The sequence below is a fragment of the Nelumbo nucifera genome, chromosome 2 (genome assembly GCF_055504915.1).
Source record: "Nelumbo nucifera cultivar China Antique chromosome 2, China Antique-T2T, whole genome shotgun sequence".
NCBI lineage: Eukaryota > Viridiplantae > Streptophyta > Magnoliopsida > Proteales > Nelumbonaceae > Nelumbo > Nelumbo nucifera.
The window spans coordinates 9,640,644-9,660,817 of NC_142650.1; the positions used below are offsets into that span (position 1 = coordinate 9,640,644).

The 20,174-nt window shown below is 34.4% G+C and overlaps 2 long non-coding RNA genes across 2 annotated transcripts; one reads left to right on the plus strand and one right to left on the minus strand.

The window, feature by feature from the left end:
* Positions 1-419: 419 nt before the first annotated feature.
* Positions 420-7,553, minus strand: LOC104594908 (uncharacterized). The gene is made up of 3 exons (XR_734798.2): positions 7,067-7,553; positions 2,209-2,278; positions 420-1,981 (listed from the first exon to the last, which is right to left on the minus strand). It is a non-coding gene; the product is annotated as an uncharacterized LOC104594908 (long non-coding RNA).
* Positions 7,554-9,157: 1,604 nt separating this feature from the next.
* LOC148801912 (uncharacterized) lies at positions 9,158-14,118 on the plus strand. Its single transcript, XR_016082245.1, has 2 exons — positions 9,158-9,539; positions 13,905-14,118. It is a non-coding gene; the product is annotated as an uncharacterized LOC148801912 (long non-coding RNA).
* Positions 14,119-20,174: the final 6,056 nt, after the last annotated feature.

Genomic DNA, 20,174 nt, shown 5'->3' on the forward strand with positions numbered 1-20,174 from the left:
ATTATTAATTATTTTTATATGTGTAAGTTATTAATTATTTATTATTTGTATTGTTTCAATACTATTTTGAGGTTGAAAATTATTTTTTATGAGATAATACAAATTGAACTCAACATTTACAAATAATATGGGTAAAATAGTAAAAACAATAATTTCAGATGGTAAAAGGTTGATCTAATAGTCTAACACAAACAAACTTATGAATTCAGAGCCTCTAAAAAGTAGAAAAGCATTTACGCCTCTTTTCAGATTTAGAACATTTTTAATACATTTTTTAACTTTTCAAATCTGAATTTTCAGATTTACCAAACGCCACCTTAGGCTCCATTTGGATATAAGCTTTTGCTTTTGAGCTTTGACTGTGAAAAACAAAATTGACCTCAAAGTTTTTTCGATTGTTTGTTAAGAGTTGCTGTTAAAAAAAAAAAAATTGTACAAAAAGCATTTAAGTCCCAAATCACAAAGTTTGAAATCGAGGCTTTCAGCTTTTGAACTTTAAAAGCACAAAACATGAGGCTTATTCCAACACAACCTTATCTTTTACTCATAGTTATTAGGGGTGAGCAAATGAATAGGTTGTATTAGAAACAAACCTAGAATACCTTTCATACTTACAAAAACCATGGTCTCAAATGATTATTGAGTCACTTAATTGATTTGATCATTTCAATTATAATGATAAATTTGACTATATATTAATATATTATGACAATTTTCAGATTAAATTACTCAATTTAATCAATAAAGTTAATATAAGTTTTGAATTATATATTATTATTATTATTATTATTGAAAATCAAATTTTAAAGAATGCAATCTAATTTTTGAGGGATGGCTAGGTAAAGAAAAAAAAGTTCTATGGGTAGAGGTTAGATGTTGAAACTTACCCTGAAATCAATAAGACTAGAATCAACTTTGGAACCGATCTTAGCTGGATAGATTCTAAGTTCTGCCTTGAAACCAAACCAAACTGTCGACCCATGCTCACCCCTCATACTTGACCATTGAAATTCAAGACAAAAGAAAAATGTTGTTTGCCTACCGCTCCAACATTTAAGTGGTTGAGAATGGTTAGATGCAAGTCTACTATTTGACTTTGCTTTTCAACTTTTGAGAATGATTAGATGCATCTCTATGCTCTCTATAGTCTACACTCTATTCGGTATAGCTAGCAATGTTCAACAGCTACTTCTGGAAGGAGGAAAGATGAGGATTAAGAAGAAGAAAAAGGGGAGGGGGACGTGTCCAATGGAGAAGATGGTGAATAGTACATGGTATTAAGGAAAGGGCAAGATGGTCCCACAAATTAAGGAGAAGAGCAGTTTGTGGATTTAAAAATGTTTAACAAGCATATGCCGGTGCACATGGGATAAGAATTTTTTTTTCAAAGCAAACTGACGGAATCCTAATGCAGGGGGGCAGTGTGAGCAATTGAAAGGTTGGGGGGAGGGGGGTAAGTCTCACTATATTTGAAGTACAGGGTGCTAATCTATAATTTATTCATATTTTTATTATGAAAATGTCAAGTGCAACCATATGAAGCAAAATGTTATATAGTCAAGAAACAATATGTTCAACATATTTGTAGAAATCAAAGCAGAACAAATAAGAAGATCAATGCTTTTTTTTTTCCTTTTTATAATTTTTGATATGGTGTTGGTAAGAGAAAAAAATAAAGAACTGTTTCAAATAAAGTGTTGATTGTTGATCGAGCAGGCCGAAAAAGGATGAAGGCAAAAAGTAGGGCTGGAAACAACTTTGGTGGTCCTTTGTGTTTTTCCTTTTTTTTTTTTTTCAAAAAATGGCATTGCATTTTTTGTGATTTTTGGGAAAGCAACAATGCATAATGGTGTTTTTGGTTTCATTGTCGTTTTCTTATAAAACAGTGCAATGTCAGAGCCATATTGACCACCATACCTGAAAATGTTTTGAGAAAGAAAAAAATATTCTCTGCTGTGTTGAGCCACGTTAATCACCATACCTGAAAATAGGGTGAGCATAATTAGGTTAAAATCAAATAAAAAATTTCGGTTTTGATTTTTTGGTTCGATTTTTTAGGTTTTGATTAATTTGATTTTATTTTTTAAGCAAGTTTTAAAAATTTTGATTTATTCAATTTGATTTTCAACCCAATAAGCCGGATATTCACCCCTACTTGAAAATGTTTTGAAAAAAAAATCAAAATAGGATGATAACCAAGCAGCATACACCAATGTGTTTTTTGCCATTCTGAAAATATCTGACGTGGCTTCGATGTGGCACGATTTTCTAAAAATAACTGCAATGGAACCAAACACCAATTTAGATTCAGCAACATCTAAATCAGATTGGATTAATAAAAATTGAATTACAAATCCGATCCGTAAACCCATCTGATTAGAAGATCTCAAATCTTACCGGTTAGGAAAGGATTCGGAGTAAATCTGATTCTATTTCATTTTAAAAATAAAAAAATTAACATAAAATAAATAATAGAGAAAATCTATGATAAAATACCACCTAATTCGTTGACATGATACGTCACAATTTTTTTGGGGTATGATGTGTTACAGGTATCTAATTAGTAGAACCCTTTATAATATAATCAGATTCTAATTTTAATATAGGATTTCTGCATCCAATTCGATTATTAACCAAATGTATGGAGACTTGCAAAAGTAAACATTGATTTATTTGCACATCTACTATTAGGGGAAGTTTCATTTTAGTGCTTTCTCTAACGGATAGACATTTATTCACTGTTTCCCTAAATGGCACCTAAGTGTTTATAAACAGGTTCATTATTGTTTATCTCAATTTTGCAAATAAATCAAATACAAACATTTAATAAAAAAATGTCCATGGTTCTAAACACATATATATGAGCACATCGGGAGAATCTCGATGAATGAAAACATATGAACACAATACGAGATAGTTCCTGATGTTTGGCTCTAGTGTTTTGGTGACTGGTGGGTTGGGTGTAGCATCAGATCTGAGCTTGAGTGAGTCCAGATCACCTGCCAATAAAACATATTCCAACCCCCCTACTAACATAATCTCATAAGTCATACTGCACATTTTATAGGCCACTACAAGAAAATTAACCTTTAGGCTGCGTTTGGAAGGAGTGTAAATGCAAAATTGCATTTCACCTCTTCATGTTTGGCACGAGATACAAAACAACGGTGTGTGCTTTTGCTATCATTTGGATACTTAACCGATGTAAAAATACTTTGTAGACTTGTGTCACCCGGTTTTGAAAATTAATCTCACCTGCCTTTCTCACAAAGCCCACCAACCGGTGTTCATTGATTGATCAGCCACAATCTCTCATCTGTCCTAAACATCTTTTGCCACATGCAGAGGCCAGCCATATAATAAATATTAAGCTGGTCATTGGCCCAATAACCTATGTCGCTTATATCCCAATTTGTAATTTTGTATGAATATCACTGAAATTTATTGAAATTCCACATAAATTCCACTAAAATTCACTGAAATTTCACATAAAAAGGGTATTGAAATTCAACAAAAAAAAACTACTGAAATTCCACAAAAAAAACTACTGAAATTCCACAAAAATATTCATTGAAATTTCCACAGAAAAATCTACCGAAATTCAAGATATATACAAGTATGTTGTAGACCTGTACGAAAGCTTACATTGGACCACACGAGACAGTCAAACCACTGGAATTGAGAATTGGTAAATACTCCAAATAAATATCTCTGTATAGGCATTTTATTTATTAACTTATGCTTTTTTTTGTTAATAGTCATTTTATATTTTCTCTTTACCCTGTACCCGATTTCCTGTATCTCATGATTTCAACAACCTCTTGACCAGAACCTTCTCACAATTATTAAAAAATGAGTAATGAATTTGTCAGCTGTTCATTTATTGTTCAGCTACTTCATCAATGCATCTCAAAACAGAGATGAATGCTTTAGTATCAGTTAAATCCGTTCTTGCTATAACTTTTTATATCTTATTCAAGTGAAGATCATTTTATCCTTTTAACAGGCAGTACCTTAAGTTAAAAATCTTCAATTTTTAAGGTAGCTTTCCTTGTTAATTGGCTATTTTCTGAGGAATTTTTGGGATTGATTATTGCTTGATCTGATGGTAAAACATTGGAAAATATTGGGCTGAAAAGCATGTGAATGGGGGTTCCAGATTTAAGGGCAGCAACTTTGTGAGAAAGAAGAAGGAAGAGAACAAAAAAAATAAATAAAACTAGAGATTAGGATTGACTGTTCCTACTCCTAGTTCCATCCCTCTCAAGGCCTTGTATATCTCCAGGACCAGCACTGGGTAATGGCCTTTTTGCTGAGAGAATGGAATGAAATTCAGAATGACATGGTATACCCTAGCTAACTGGAATGCTCCAGACTCCATTTCTTGTACACATTAAAGACAAAATGTAGCACACCATTTGAAATGAACAAGCAACAAAAACACCTTCAAGAAATTGGTGTAAACCAGTATTAAAACTGCACAGATATAAATATAATGGCCTTGAGGATAAGTATGCTGATACTCTCTAAAATTGCTTAATTGAATGACTTACTGACTTGTACCTTTTAGTGGATAAAATATTCAAGGGTACAGTATTAATAGTTAGATGATAAAATATTCAATGGTACAGTAATCTATCCAACTTTAACTTCAATTATTAAGAAACCCACAACCTCTCCATGAAAACTTATTTAGCAAAAGACAAGACAACAAAGCTTTTCAGTTCAGCCAAGGTTCAAAATATCACAATTAATATATATTAGTGTGTACCAACCTCTATCATGTAGACATGATTTATTGTGATTGGGAGAGGATTGTGGGTGATTTTATTGCCAAGTCTATATCTACATGACTACATCTACATCTGCTAATAACAAAACAAACAGCTCTGTACCACCTCTCCCTGACATATGAGAAAATAAACTTGTGTGTGTGTCTTTAAATTCTAATACATTGATACGTGTTCAAACTTGATGTATGCAGCTCTGTTTGTTACTAGAATATCCACACTATCTACCATAATAATAATAATAAAAGCAAAGCTCGGTGAATGTTATTGGAAGATGTTCAAACTACGACGTGTGGTGAATGATACAAACATGTATCAAGACCTATATTGTAGTATGGATCATTTAACAACCCCCACCCAAATCTGACATGTTGTTTCTGTTTTACTGTACTCAAAGAGCAGTAAAATAGGGCATGCAATCAGATGGCTAGGCCATTGATCCAGTCAAAATGATAAAAAACCCAGACCCCAATGAGCTGTTCAGGGCATGCATCAAGGTCATCAGTTAGTTAAACACTGATTAGAAGATGATAATTTCTATCTTCTCATGCTTTGAATTGCATTACAATTTACATGGTCAAAACCGAATCCAATTAAAAGCAGAAAAGCAACTTTCAAGTGTTTAGCAGCCTATATCTTGTCTGCTACATGTGTCTCTTAGCCTTGAGAGGAAGTAGAAATGGAAAGTTCATTCTTCACAGCCCATCACACCATTCCTTAGGTCTAGCAAAGAAAAACAGGGGTTCAACCTCTGAGTAGCTCCCCTTTTAGAGATTGACATAGATAGCTTTATCAGGGAATAATGAATAACAAAAATTGTGATTTCAGCTTAGCTGTTGATGTGATTGAGGCCTAATTTATTTATTTATTTATTTGGTAGATGTGATTGATTACTTCACATATGAGCATGTATAGAGCACAATATCTAAGGCAAATATTATATATACAAACAGGTAAAGTGATCCTAGAAGCACTTATCACCTAAGTGCAAACTAGCAGTGGTCAGACATCAGACTTTAATCCACTTGACATCCATCTTTTTTTTTTTTTTTGGTATTGGCATGAATTAGATAGAACCCATTCAAAGAGTTAGCAGAAGGGACTCAGAAACATGTGGTTGCTCAATAATTTCCTATATCTAAACATTGCTAGGTTTTCATACTTGGGCAAGCTTAGGCTGTCTGAACTCTGAAACATCATTGGATAGGGCAACTTTGGGCTGCTTGAGGCATCATTCTTGGTTTGGTCCACTATAGCATTCACTCAAACTTGGATGGGTTTGTAGAAAAAGAGGTGGAGAATAGTGGCCTCATGGTGTCATCAGTAGCTGCTTGTGGGACTCAATGGCATAGAATTAAGCTTGTAGGACTCAGCATTGTTAAAAGACTCCTATGGGGTCCCTGTGGATAAGCCTTGGTTCTCACGCAATTGTGCAGTCATTAATCACTTTAATGCCTCAGAAAGAGCTTGATTTTCACATACCCCAAACCATCTATAATTAAAACAAAAATAAAAGAAAATCCTCAGCATTGAAGTTAAATGGTAAAATCAGATATATATGAAAACAAAATCAGCAGATGTATTAACCAAAAACAAAAGGCACTGTAGGAGTAATTATATGGAAGTTTCGATCAAAATCAGCAGATGTATTAACCAAAAACCTAAAAAGCATTTTGTGGCATTGCTATTGTTTTACTCCTGATGTCTGCTTCTCTTTTGGCATAACATGTATTGTGGGGAAAGTGTGAGAAAGCCAAGCTTATACAATTTCAGATGTAATTCACATTAAGTGGAAAATATGAACCCAGAGGGAAGGGGCTTAATGTACAGTCAACTGGGAGATTGGGCTGAGGGAATGACTAAGCCATGTACTATCACCACCCACTGTCCATTCTCCTCCTTTAACCATAAAACTTGTACTTCCATTCTTTTTGTTGGGGATTTGGATGAGGGAATGTTTGGAGATAAAATTTGTGAATGAATAAAGGTTAAGCGTTCTGTTCATACTCTATATCTATCACTGATAAGTATCAGCTGAGATTCCATTAAGTAGGTACTTTCCTTCGACTTCCTGAACCACCATTGATTCTCATGATTGTGATTTCGAAGAGCAAAGTATGGTGATTTTGCTGAATAATTGTTGAAAATGAAAATGCCAATACCAATCATCAAAACACAATTTATCTTCAATATAATAGTGAGAAAATGAAAATACAAGAGAATCCAAAAACGAAAAAAAGCAAGTACACAAAATAGGGGAAGAGGTTATTTCTTACTTTCAGGTAGTACGAGAAAGTCTTCACAGAAGAGGTTCGTTGTTCTCTCACCAGCACTGGGTTCACAGAAGAGGTTCGTCGTTCTCTCTAATCTCTGTTGTGTATATTTCAAGACTTAAACACAGACAGAAGAGGTTCGTTGTTCTCTCACCAGTCGGAGGCTTAAACGCTGATGTTCAGACGTTTCGATCGAACTCCTCAGATCTTAGAGGCTAATGGATCGGACTCCTCAAATGGCTATTGGTGGATGCTTCGAACTCAGAGCGCCGTGATGCTCGGAAAATAGTCGTTGCTCAGAGCACCGTGCCAGTGGAAGAGAGTAAACTCCTCTCCTATTTCCCTCGATGAAAGAGGGCGTGATTTAAAAAATCGATGTAGTTTTCCACAGGTAGATCGATGTAAATCATCCGATGTTTGCAAATTTCCATCGACAATAGAAGTATTTTTACACTGTTTCCAAACACATGGAATTTTGGACCGGAGTGCAATAATGCACTGAACAGGGATTTACACTCATTCCAAACGCAGCCTTAGCAACAATTGTTAGATTACAGTTATAAATGGTTGTTGCCAAAAGTATTTGCTAAACCAACATATTGCAATAATGCACTGAACAGGGATTTACATTCATTCCAAACGCAGCCTTAACAACAATTGTTAGATTACAGTTATAAATGGTTGTTGCCAAAACTATTTTTAACAACAATTGATTTACATTGTTGCTAAACCAATATATTGACAACAAGTGTTATCTAACCGTTACTAATAAAATGTATTGAATTTAGCAACACTCACAGAAAAATTGTAGTTAAAGAGATGTATAGAATTTACGTCACAAATATCAATAAAGAATGGTATTAACTCAGTTACTTGACCGCCACAATCCCGATTTAATTAAGCCTAAATATATATATATATATTTCAATGCTGAAATTAGGAATGGCAATATGGTGGGTTTGGGGCGGGGATTATATTTCCCGTCCTAAACTTTGATTCTGAAATTAACCCTTATTCCCGTTTTCAATTCCCATCGGGGGGGATGGGTTCTCCGTGGGGACTCGAATCCTCGAAAATTTTTTAGATAATAGTATTTTTTTAAAAACAAATTTACTTAAGAAAAATGAAAAATTTAAATTATAAATAATGTTTGAGATATATTTTGATATATATATATATATAATATAAATAATATAATAATATATATTTAATATAAATAACATTTAATATATACATATATAATCGAGGTTGGGGTGGGGACCTCAATCCCCATCCCTGACCCTAACCCCAATCAAGGATTTCTATTAATCTCGTTTCCGTCCCCATCCTAGACCCCACGGGTCTCCATTGGTGGTGGGGAAAGTGTATCCCTAGCTGAAATACCAATGAAACTGTTTAAAGAAACAAAACCAACTAGTTGGTTGGACTTGAAAATTCATAAATTAGTCCCACAACCAATTCAGCTTGGCGTTAAAAAATGGTTTTAGAAAAATTACCATAATTGGGTGATTAGTGAATTACTATCGGTTTCATAAAATTGGGTGACCAATTCAACACGACACGGGTTTGGGTCGTGGGCCGTACTGGGCCGACTCCCAAACTTTTTACTGGGGAGGGTGGCATGACTTGTGATGGCCCACGGGCCAGCATGACACGGCTTGCACCTTGTGCAGGCCACCCGTGGGCCATGCCATGCCGGTCTGACACGACCCACTTTACACCTGTACATATAACAATGAACACCCTCACTTATGGAAAGGGTTTGTATTAAAATCCATTCGATTTGATTAAAATCCGAATTTGATTATATTATAGCATTTATTAATTATATATATATAATTTATATAATTATATTTGAAATTGCCAAAAATATGATTTTTGGATATGAGATATTCAATCTAATTGGATTTAAATGTTATTGTTGAATAGTTGGATCAATCTTGTTAAATCTGATCTGTTTACAGCACTAGCATTGCCGCATTGGGGAAGATGGATTTATTTCGTCCGTGTAAGATAAAATAAAAAATCGAAAAAATAAAATATTGTGAGCGGGCAACTTGCGCGGGTTTCTTCTAAATTGTCTTGCCTCTTTTTTATTTGAAGCCTCCTGATTTCTATCGCTCAAACTCACTCTCCCTCCCTTCCTCCCCCTGCCCCCCATTCTTTTGAGCCTCCCAAACTTCCTCTCTCTCCTTTCTTTCCTTCGTCTGATCCTAGTTCGTTCCTATCCCTTGCTTATATAACGTGTTCAATCCACCACCATTGCAACCCAATCTGGAAGAGAAGAGATACTAAATACACTATAGGATTATTCAAACTACCCAGAGGTGTAAGTTCCTCTCTCTCTCTCCCCTAAGTTCCTAACGGTAAATTTTGAGTTTCAATTTTTGTTTGAGATTAGGTTTCATTTTTCTGACCAAGACCATTAAGAGTCTTAAATGGACGATGGAACACCACTGCCGGATAGCTAAAGCAAGTTACGTTTAATTTATCTTCTATACCTTCCTGATTTTATTTTTTGTGTTGTAAAGTGGTTTTTTCTTAACTTCGATGTTTTCTTTGTTGATACTTCTCTCCAGTTACAAGTCAACTTGCAATAGCAATTGTTCTGATTTTGGGTTTCTACAATGGCTAATCTTCTCATTCCTGGCATCCTATATTAAAGATAGAGCAACTTGAAACACATTCATCAATTCCTTTTTTTTTTGCATTTTTGGATAATTTCATAGGTCACTATCCTGCTATTGTTTGACAATTTCTCCCAATGATTTATTGTCAATCCTTTCTGGATTTAACCCCACTTGCAAGGTTAACCATATGGCTTGGGCAATATCTTGCTTGTGCATTCTTCCGGCCCTTTGCCTTTGAGGTAATCTCACCTAATTGAGAACTTGTATTTAGGGTTTTGGGGTTATACCTCTCTAAGTGATGATCTATTTAAGTTAGTAGTTCTGAGGTTCAAGTTCCTACAACGCCCATTGTGAACTACCATTAAACTTGTTTGTGCCCACACCATACCTAGGCCACAATTACAAAGTAATTTCACAAACACTTCTAAAGTTTTTGCTCGGATGAAGGGGGATCTTTTTGGGGTTGGTCCTGTTAAGAGGGTGAAGAAAAAAAAAAAAAAAAGACTAATAAGAAAAGGTAAGAGCTTCTCCTTCAAAGGCCTGATACAAAATGTGTCATGGTTCTTTCTATAGTTTTAGTTGAGTGTCAATCAAAGTAGGTTCTGTCCCATTATCAAAAAAAAAAAAAAAAAGTAGGTTCTATCAGGGTTTGGAGATATTGGGTTTTGTTGGGCTGAGACATAACTTGTTATTTTGATGGGAAGGCTTGGTTTTAAGGAGGGTGAGAGGGTAATTATTTTGTAAGAGTTTTTGGTGTTTTGTTTATTTTTTGTGTATCCAAGGATTTTATTTGGGAGGGGTATACCTTTGGGGCTGTTTTATATTTTTGTCGGTGGGTGATTGCTTATCACTTTATTTGTATCTCTTTTAATTTCCTAGTGGACCAAATAACAACAAGCTTAGGTTTCCACCAAGATTTTCACCAACGTAAGAGGGTCCAACCAGAAACTTCTATTAATATAACTAAAGTAAGATGTTAACTCTTCCTTGGTTGGATTCTTCTATCTATTTTACTCTTATCAGCCTATGGGGTATTAGCATCTGACTGAGCTATTGTTCCTTCCCAAGTTGTCCACATGAGCCAATCAGTCATCTATTAACGGAAATGATACCACAAGCCATCTACATTTATCTTTAGCTAAATCATAGATTTCCGTAATATATTTGTAATTAGCATGAACATATAGTTTCTTTTTTGTGTATCCAAGGATTCTATTTGGGAGGGGTATACCTTTGGGGCTGTTTTATGTTTTTGTTGGTGGGTGATTGCTTATCACTTTATTTGTATCTCTTTTAATTTCCTAGTGGACCAAATAACAACAAGCTTAGGTTTCCACCAAGATTTTCACCAACATAAGAGGGTCCAACCAGAAACTTCTATTAATATAACTAAAGTAAGATGTTAACTCTTGGTTGGATTCTTCTATCTATTTTACTCTTATCAGCCTATGGGGTATTAGCATCTGACTGATCTATTGTTCCTTCCCAAGTTGTCCACATGAGCCAATCAGCCATCTATTAACGGAAATGATACCACAAGCCATCTACATTTATCTTTAGCTAAATCATAGATTTCCGTAATATATTTGTAATTACCATGAGCATATAGTTTCTTTTTTGTGTATCCAAGGATTTTATTTGGGAGGGGTATACCTTTGGGGCTGTTTTATATTTTTGTTGGTGGGTGAATGCTTATCACTTTATTTGTATCTCTTTTAATTTCCTAGTGGACCAAATAACAACAAGCTTAGGTTTCCACCAAGATTTTCACCAACATAAGAGGGTCCAACCAGAAACTTCTATTAATATAACTAAAGTAAGATGTTAACTCTTCCTTGGTTGGATTCTTCTATCTATTTTACTCTTATCAGCCTATGGGGTATTAGCATCTGACTGAGCTATTGTTCCTTCCCAAGTTGTCCACATGAGCCAATCAGCCATCTATTAACGGAAATGATACCACAAGCCATCTACATTTATCCTTAGCTAAATCATAGATTTCCGTAATATATTTGTAATTAGCATGAACATATAGTTTTCCCTTCCAAAGGCAAAGCATTTTTCTAAAGATGTCCCTCTAATGTAAAATTCTTTGTATGGTCAACAACTTTAGAGAAGTGCTTCACTTGAGATAAGCTTCTCAATAGGGGTATGTTGCTGGATAGTGTAGAGTATGTATTTTGTACTTGGGAGGTATAATCTGTTAATCATCTGTCCTTGCACTCTCCCTTAACATCAATGATTTGGAGTGTAATTCTTGCACTATCCCATTATAAACCAATGCCAACAAGTACCTTCCCTGTTTTTGCTGATAGCATGGCTACATCATTCAACAACCATGTTGCATTGAGCAGCATCAAGCTCCATATTGAAACTTCATCATGGCATGTCTTGGTTACATCACTTTTTGAGTTAAAACCACCATTAACACATTAGAATATAGTGAAACTAGGCTTGAAGAAGAGGAATAGCTTCCTCAAAGGTTACTTTTGTTTATGCCCTCTCTTTCAAGCAAACTCAATAATCTCTTAATTTTTTTGAATATATGCTAATAAATATACTTTCATTAATTGTTCCATGCTTAGCCTTGGCGGTCCATTAATATAACTTTCTTCACTTTTCCCTCTCTCCTTCTTTCTCTTTGTTTTGTGATTTGCTTCTTCAATTCTTAGAATAATCATGTGTTTATTGATAAAAAAAGAATAATCATGTATTTCTTTTTTTATTAGTGAGTAGATTAGTTTAAGAGTTTATTTTTTTTCTTTCCAAAAAGACCATTTTTTTCACAGTTTGTGCCGTCAACAACCACTAAAAAATGGTTAGAAATGAACAAGTAGTGTCAATGCAGTGGACAGCCAACAAGATGCTATTAGGTCAATATTTGGTCTTTTTTTGGAAGTAGAGAAATATATATCTTTTGGTAAAAGGCAAGCCATATCCCTTTAATCTAAGTCTAGTTTAAACTTTCAAGTTGGCTAGCTTATGATTCAAATTAACACAACTCAACAAAACTCTCGCATTTTCTCTCCTCTTTAATTTATTTCTCTTTTGCTTGGACAGTACTCAATTTCATAGTAAACTAATAAATAGTTAAGAAATTAAGGCAGTGCGCTTGGGGGAGTTCATTTGAACTAGATTGTGACATATCAGGCCCATGGATAGTGGTCCAAGTCCAATGTTTTGGAGCTGATCAATAACCAGGTCGGATGGATTCGACACTATGAATTTGAACTTGTTGTTATAAGACAAAGATCAGTTCTGATCCCAGGTCTCATGAACCACAATAGAGGCTTTACCAGCCTGCTCAAACAGGTGGTTTCAATAGTTTTCTTTTGTTTCTTTTCTAACTTTACCACCTAGTATTATTTAGTACTCAAATGATCCCATTTGAAACAAACTTTTAACTTGATACATGATTGATGATTCCTTAATATATATGCCTTCAATTAGCTCTAGCTCTAGCTTTGGCTATACATACACGAGAGTTTGCATGTGCTTAGTGGTCAAGCCAAGAGAAATGAATAATTTTAGAGTTTTATCTTCTTATGATAGCTTAGGCATTGGTCAAGATCTCCATGTGTTCTCTATTAATGGAGTAGGGTTTGCTATAGTTGCAGCCCCTTCACAGGGCAAACCAAAGCCATATGTACTTTTTGAAATTTCTTGGACTTTTAAAACTTCAATGTGTAATGCCTATTCTGTATGTGTTATTTGCATTATAACAAAATGATTCATGAGTGTTGTTCTATGTGAGTGTTACTTGTCTCCAATAACTTGGTGAAATAGTATGCCCTAAAGTCCAACAACTCCCAATTTAAAAGCTTAGTGGGATGTTTAATTTTTTGTAAATATTACATTGATGATATATTTTCTTTTCTCAACATGTAAAATGGAGTCTTTTAGAAATATAAGACTACATAAGATGATAAATGTAGCCTTATATGGTAGGAACTAATTTTTTGTACTTGCTTGTCTTATTTGAGTTCAAGTTTCTTAGGAAAATGGGCATATCTTTTCCTATATTTTTTTCCTTGTGGTCTTCAACACCTAAAGTTTTAAAATTGAATAAAGTCTGAAAAGATTGTGTTTTATGTGGATCAATTTCAGTGTCTCAGGTAATTTTTTTCATTAATAAATTTATTTAAAGTTTTCATTAGTTAGATTTTTTGTGGTTGTGTTTAATAAAACTATTTACAATTTGTTTTCTGCAGGGGAATTATAACGGCGATGCCAATGTGTCTCATAATCAAACACCCAGAGAATAGATTTGACTAGAAGAAATTTTAATATTTTTTGAGACTTTAGCATTTTGTTATTTAAGTGTTGTTTCTTTTACTTGAACTTCTTATATAACAAATTTAGTGTTATAAACATATTATCGTTTAGAAACCAACAAATTTATATTTATGTGATGGATGACTCTGAGATTGTAATTTGTTGAGTGAATGAATGAATTATCACTTAAATGTAAAATATGCTATTTGGATGGTATATAGGTCAATTAAGTTGTTATTAACAATTAGATCTGAACTGATTACATTTGAGTAAATATTTACAACAATCAATTAGGCTAGTAAAAATCGGTCAATATTTACTATAATTATATGTGGTTATTGGCAAAAATCAAGTTACCTTTAAATACAATCAAATTATCAATTAACAACTTGTATATCATTTGCAACAATTAAAGATATTAATGACAACAACCAAACTTGTATTGATAATAATGAATTACAAACTGTTGACAATTGGTAACAGTTATTTGCATGTTGCTAATTCAATAACTACAACAATTGATTGATTGTTGCTTATATTTTAGCAACAATTAGCGTCATTATTTTCAATGCCATCAATAGGATGCAGGTGGTAAATTGTTGTTAAAATCACTTTTCGCTACAGTCAAGATTAATTGTTACTAATGATATAATTTAGATATCGGCTGGTGTCAAAAAAATTAATTTTAGCAACAATTCTATCAATTATTGCTGAAAATCTTTTTTAGAAACAGTTGAGTTTTGCTAAAAACTTTTAACCACACCGCTTTAGGCAACAATTGCTCCAATCACAATTCAGCTTGAGTAGACATGGCGGAGAAGAAAGAATTTCTGTACGCTGTAGCGGAACCGAGGAAGCTTAGGGGACCATTCCATTGTCTTAAGAAAAGTTAAAAGGGGACCGAAGTACACACCTCAACCAAGTTCAGGAAGGTTCCCGTAATATATTTCGGTTAAGTTTGGGAGTGCTAAAAATAAAGTGATTATTTGAATAAATATTTATTTTGATCCGGGATCACATCAATAATCACTTATTTTCATTTGGAAAAAAAAAAAAAAAAAAACTCAAAATAATTGATTATTTTCAAAATAAATTATTATTTGAGAATTCTATATTTTGAGCTTATCTTTAATTACTTATTTCCTTTTTGGTTATGTTTGGCCTGCCATATCATTTTGAAAATACCTTGTACCCTGTTTAAAATAAGAGTTTTTCATCAAATGATCATAAATGTTTAATACAATAATCACTTATTTTTAATGTATGGAGTAAGTCAGCCTGCCATCTTCTATTTCATCACCTTTTCTGCTTACAGTATTTTGGGCATTTTTCTTATGTCTTGGGTGCTGCTCCCCTGAAAGATCGGGGTGTTCATAAAAAATCGAATTGAACTAGAAAATGTGGCTAATCGAAGCGGTTGGTTTGATATTTTTGAAAAATCGAAGGACTGATTCGATTTTCGGTTAATTTAGAAAAAATCGGTGGTTAACCGAATTGATTGGTATATATTTTTAATATATGTCATATATTTTTTATATATTATATAAATATATACATATATTATATATTATAAATATAAAAACCAAAGAATTAAATCAGTCAAAAACAAAAACTGATCAACCGGTTAACCAACGGTACCGGTTCGGAGAAATCAAAAAACCAATAGGACCAGTTAAGTTTTAAAAAAATCATCTATGGACCGTCGACACCCCTGCCACAGAGGCTTTTCACCGGTCAGGTCACATATTACAAATTCTTCTCTATTTAACCTTTTTTCATCCCCAAGGAAAGAGCACGATCAACAAGTTTTGAGAGAAAAGATGCCCTATTGGGAATGTGGTATAGCAGATAAAAATCTTCTCCTTTGTGATCCTTAATCCTCAGAATTTAGAAGTGTGGCTTTTGTATTAGTACTGGATTGGTGGTATAACATCATATTGTTCTTTTGATGCATAATATTTGGAGGTTGAATCAGAAATGCCAATTTCTCGAATCTCTGGATTATGTTGTTTGGTTGTGTTTTGTGACATTGTGGAATTTGGGGATAGAAAGCAGAAATTTTGCGTTCGAAATCCACATTTTAGTGGAATTTGAAATGATGCCAATGGGGCTAGTCATATTATTTCCATGGAACCGAGGTGGGAATGGATTTGAAGTCCAAATTTGCTCCTGCAAGCCAAACATTAGGGCATATTGGCCCAGTCTTAATTTTTCTGATGCTTCATAACATAGATTTGTAACAACAAATTCAGAAATCTACAGTAATATGTAAAATAGCTCTATACATTAACAATCATTTGCTCCATTTATTTGCAGAAAATTTCCTTTCTCCAAAGACATGTTCTGTTAACGATTTTTGATGAAATCAATAAAAACCTAGGGGTAATCCTTTTTCTTCTAATCTTATGTGTAGTGGAAATTTGCAGATTTTCAGGTGAGGCAACTGCACTTGTGAGTAAGCAAGTTTACTCAAATACAATAAATTTGTGCCAATCATCTCCGTCGGCTGAAGTTTTACATGCTTTAGACTACCTTAACATTAACCAGCTGATGGTGGCTCAGTTGGTGGTATCTAGATTTCGGATCAAATTCCACTTTAGTTAAGACTTTTAGGCTCAGTTTGGAAAGAGGGGTGTCAATGGAACGTTTCAGATTGGATTCCGTCCAAATCAAAATCCATTTGGATGGATTGGACGGACTAATAAGATATATTGAATTTGGATGGACCAATACGTCATATTGGATTGGACCTGGTCCGTCCATAATAAATTTATATTGGATCGAGCCAACATCTGGTCCGTTGATAGAAAATAAGAATATGGGTGCTAATAGACCAGGTTTGAGTTGAAACCAATCTAAATTAACAGAAATTTAAACAAATTGGACAGTCTTTGGACCGGTTTAAAATGGTCCAAAATATTCATTGAACTGGACCGGATTGGACCAAGTCCAATCCAATTGACACCGAAAGAGTATAAATGCAAATATACACAGTACAAATACATACAAAAATAATATAAAATATAAAGTTTTGCACTCTACAAATTTGTATTTATACTCCTTCCAAACAGAGCCTTAGATTGTGGAATTACATCAATCAGAGATGCTGCGGTGTGTTGAAGCTGGTGAAAGGAAAATGGTAATTTATCATATGATATTAATGAGTTGTGAATTAAAAATAATATAATGTGCATATGGAACAAAAAGAGCAAAATTTATGTTATCTGTTCGGACAAAAAACAATAATATAGAGAATTCCAGTTTACTTTGGGGGATTGGTTCGGCATGGCCCAAACCCGTGTGAACCCGTGCCATGGGTTGGATTGGTATGTGGACTGAGTTTTGGGCTAGGCCAGGCCACGGATTGGGCAAAGCCATACTTTTTTAAAAATTTTGAAAAGAATAATGGATTTTTTAACATAAATTAAAAATAGACAAAAAATAAAAAAAGATCTTAAAGTTTTATTTTAAATGAATTTTGATGTATATGATTGCTTATTTTATAGGTCGTGGTAGCAGGCAGGCCACGGGCAGTACGGCCCGGCCCGCTTGACCATATCATATCGTGCCAACCCATGGACTTGAAACACTAAATCCGGCATGTCTCATATGACCTTGTCTACGACCCGATTTACACCTATAGATATATGGAACTATGGAAGTATCTTATAAATAAATCAACTAATAATAATAATAATAATAATTTATTTTGAGTTAAGGAACATTATCCTTTAAAACCAAATAGATAATCCAATATCTTTTTCCTTTGAACATACAGTGATAGAGCCACATGGAAAAAGACACGGTTCGAGGCCCCCTTGACTCTTAATTAAGTAAAATAGACAAATAAATAGAAAGAGGTTCAGACACGCCACTAACAAGTGTTCTGCGTCCAATTCAACAACTCAAGGGCATTAAAACTCCAGTCCAAACCATGACATTGTTCTCACAATCAAAAGAAAATAGAAAAAACAATGAAATAAAACAAAGAAGATTACACACACCAAAATCAAACAAAACAACCGAGTATCACCACAATGCTACCTAGCCGCAACAAAATCAAGCTCACCATAATAATAATGGGAACCTGATCAATCTCTGTATCTATCGGCCAAAACTCACGATAACTTTGTTGACCAAGCAATCAAATCAGCCTTTAAGAAGAAGAAAGAATGAAGGGAAAAAAGAGAAAACAAAGAAGACTTGAGGAAGATTCTGGGTGGCTAAAGAGAGAAATGGGAGAACCGGAGAAGGAAAAGATAAAAGAAAAAAAAAAAAAGCAGGGAGAACGAGTTCAGCTCATCATCACCACTAATTAAACCCCCCCCCCCCCCCCCCCCCACCTACAAAATCTATAATGTCAACCCAAGCACTGCTTGATCCAACTACACCATGTGAAGAAACATTAAGAATTAGATGAGGGAGAGGGAAAGAGATTAGAGAAACAAGAGAGAAGCAAAATACGGAGAAAATCAGAGCGGCCATATGAAGCAAGATACAATAAAGTTCTGCTCCAACACATTACGGAGAGAATCAGAGAGTCAAGCAAGGTAGGTGACGATATGAGAGAGAGATTGATGGATTCATGGGGTATTCCATGGGTTCAGCCTAAAGCCTAGAGCCTAGAGCCTAGGCTTATACTCGATGGGTTCAGCAAAAGCTTATCTAAAGCTTAGAGTCTATTCAGCCTAAAGCCTTTGTCCATTGGACTATTAGAGTATAAGCCTTTGTCCATCGGGTCTAAAGCCTTTGTCCACCGTCTATCGGGCTATCATCGGCCTATTGTCTATGGGATTATTTTTGATCATTGAATGTTATATTTTAAGTTTTAACCATGTGGTACGGTTGAGGACATTTCTCATGTATTTTATTTCTTGGGTACTCTGCACAACATCTAAATTCCCATGCCTAAGGTATTTTTTTAGGGCTGTTCATAAATAAATCCAAATCAATTAAATCGATCAATCCGGTCCGATTCAATTCGATTTAGTCAGTTTTTTTTTCATTATCGGTCAGCTTCGGGTTATAAAGATGAACAAATCGATAATTCGGTTCGGTTTCGGTTTTTACATATATATTTTAAAATATATCAAATATATATTTCCACAAATTAGAAAATATATATTTCGATATATTTGTATATATGTTTTGGTTTTAAATATATATTTTCAAAAAATATATTTTGAAATATTATATATAATATTAGCATTTTAACTTCATTTGTATTGTACAAGCTTGGAGTTGGTTGAAACCCAAATCGACTCAAACCGACCAGGTTGGTTTTACTTAATAGAGAGTCGGTTTCGGTTTGGTCTATAAGTAACCCGACTAGGTTGGGTGATTGAAAAAATACTACTAAACCGACTCAACCCGACCCGTGAACAGCCTTAATTTTTTGTACAATTATAGAATCTGTAGAAGCAAGGAGTTGATTGCCAAGAAAAAGAGAAAAATGAAAATGATGAAAAAAATGAAAGTTTCTTGATAATAAGAGGTGTGTCATGGTTTTAAAAACCAGACTGGACCAAATGCTGACTGGTTGACCCGGGAATTGGTTAGATAATTGATTCCGTTTCACCCTAAAACTGCTCCTAGGCCAAAAACCATTGATTTGGTCAGCGACCTACTGACCCAGGCAGTCAAAATATCGACTTGTCAACCTGGACAACTATTTTTGGCCATTATTCTATTTTAATTTTTTTAAATCAAAATGGGCTATTCGTTTGAACCGGATAATTGGACCATTCGACCTGAGAACCGATCCCCAAAACAGTTCTGTGTCCGGTCTAGTTTTTAAAACCTTGGTTGTGTGTGATTCAGCTTTAGCCTCTCGATATGGGCGAGATCACCTACAGTACTGTCTACAGTACTGCCTCAACCCGGGTTACAGTAAAAGGATTTGAAGGAATTACATGGGGCCTAAACCTTATGTTTACAGAACACTGACGTGTTCATTTTTTATTGGTCTTATTGGCCGTTCTACATTATTTAAGTCTCGAAACTGGTCGGGTTATCAGCCCTGAACCGTTATTTTTATAAAATCAGATCAATGACCTATTGAACTGGGTGGTTGATCCGTTGACTCAATTGACCCGGACAATGATTTTTGGACCAAATTTTATTTAATTATTTTTCATTTTCTTAAAAAGTCACAAACTGATGACATGGAAACCAGTGGCCAAAGTGGTTCCTGGTTTCGGGTTGGT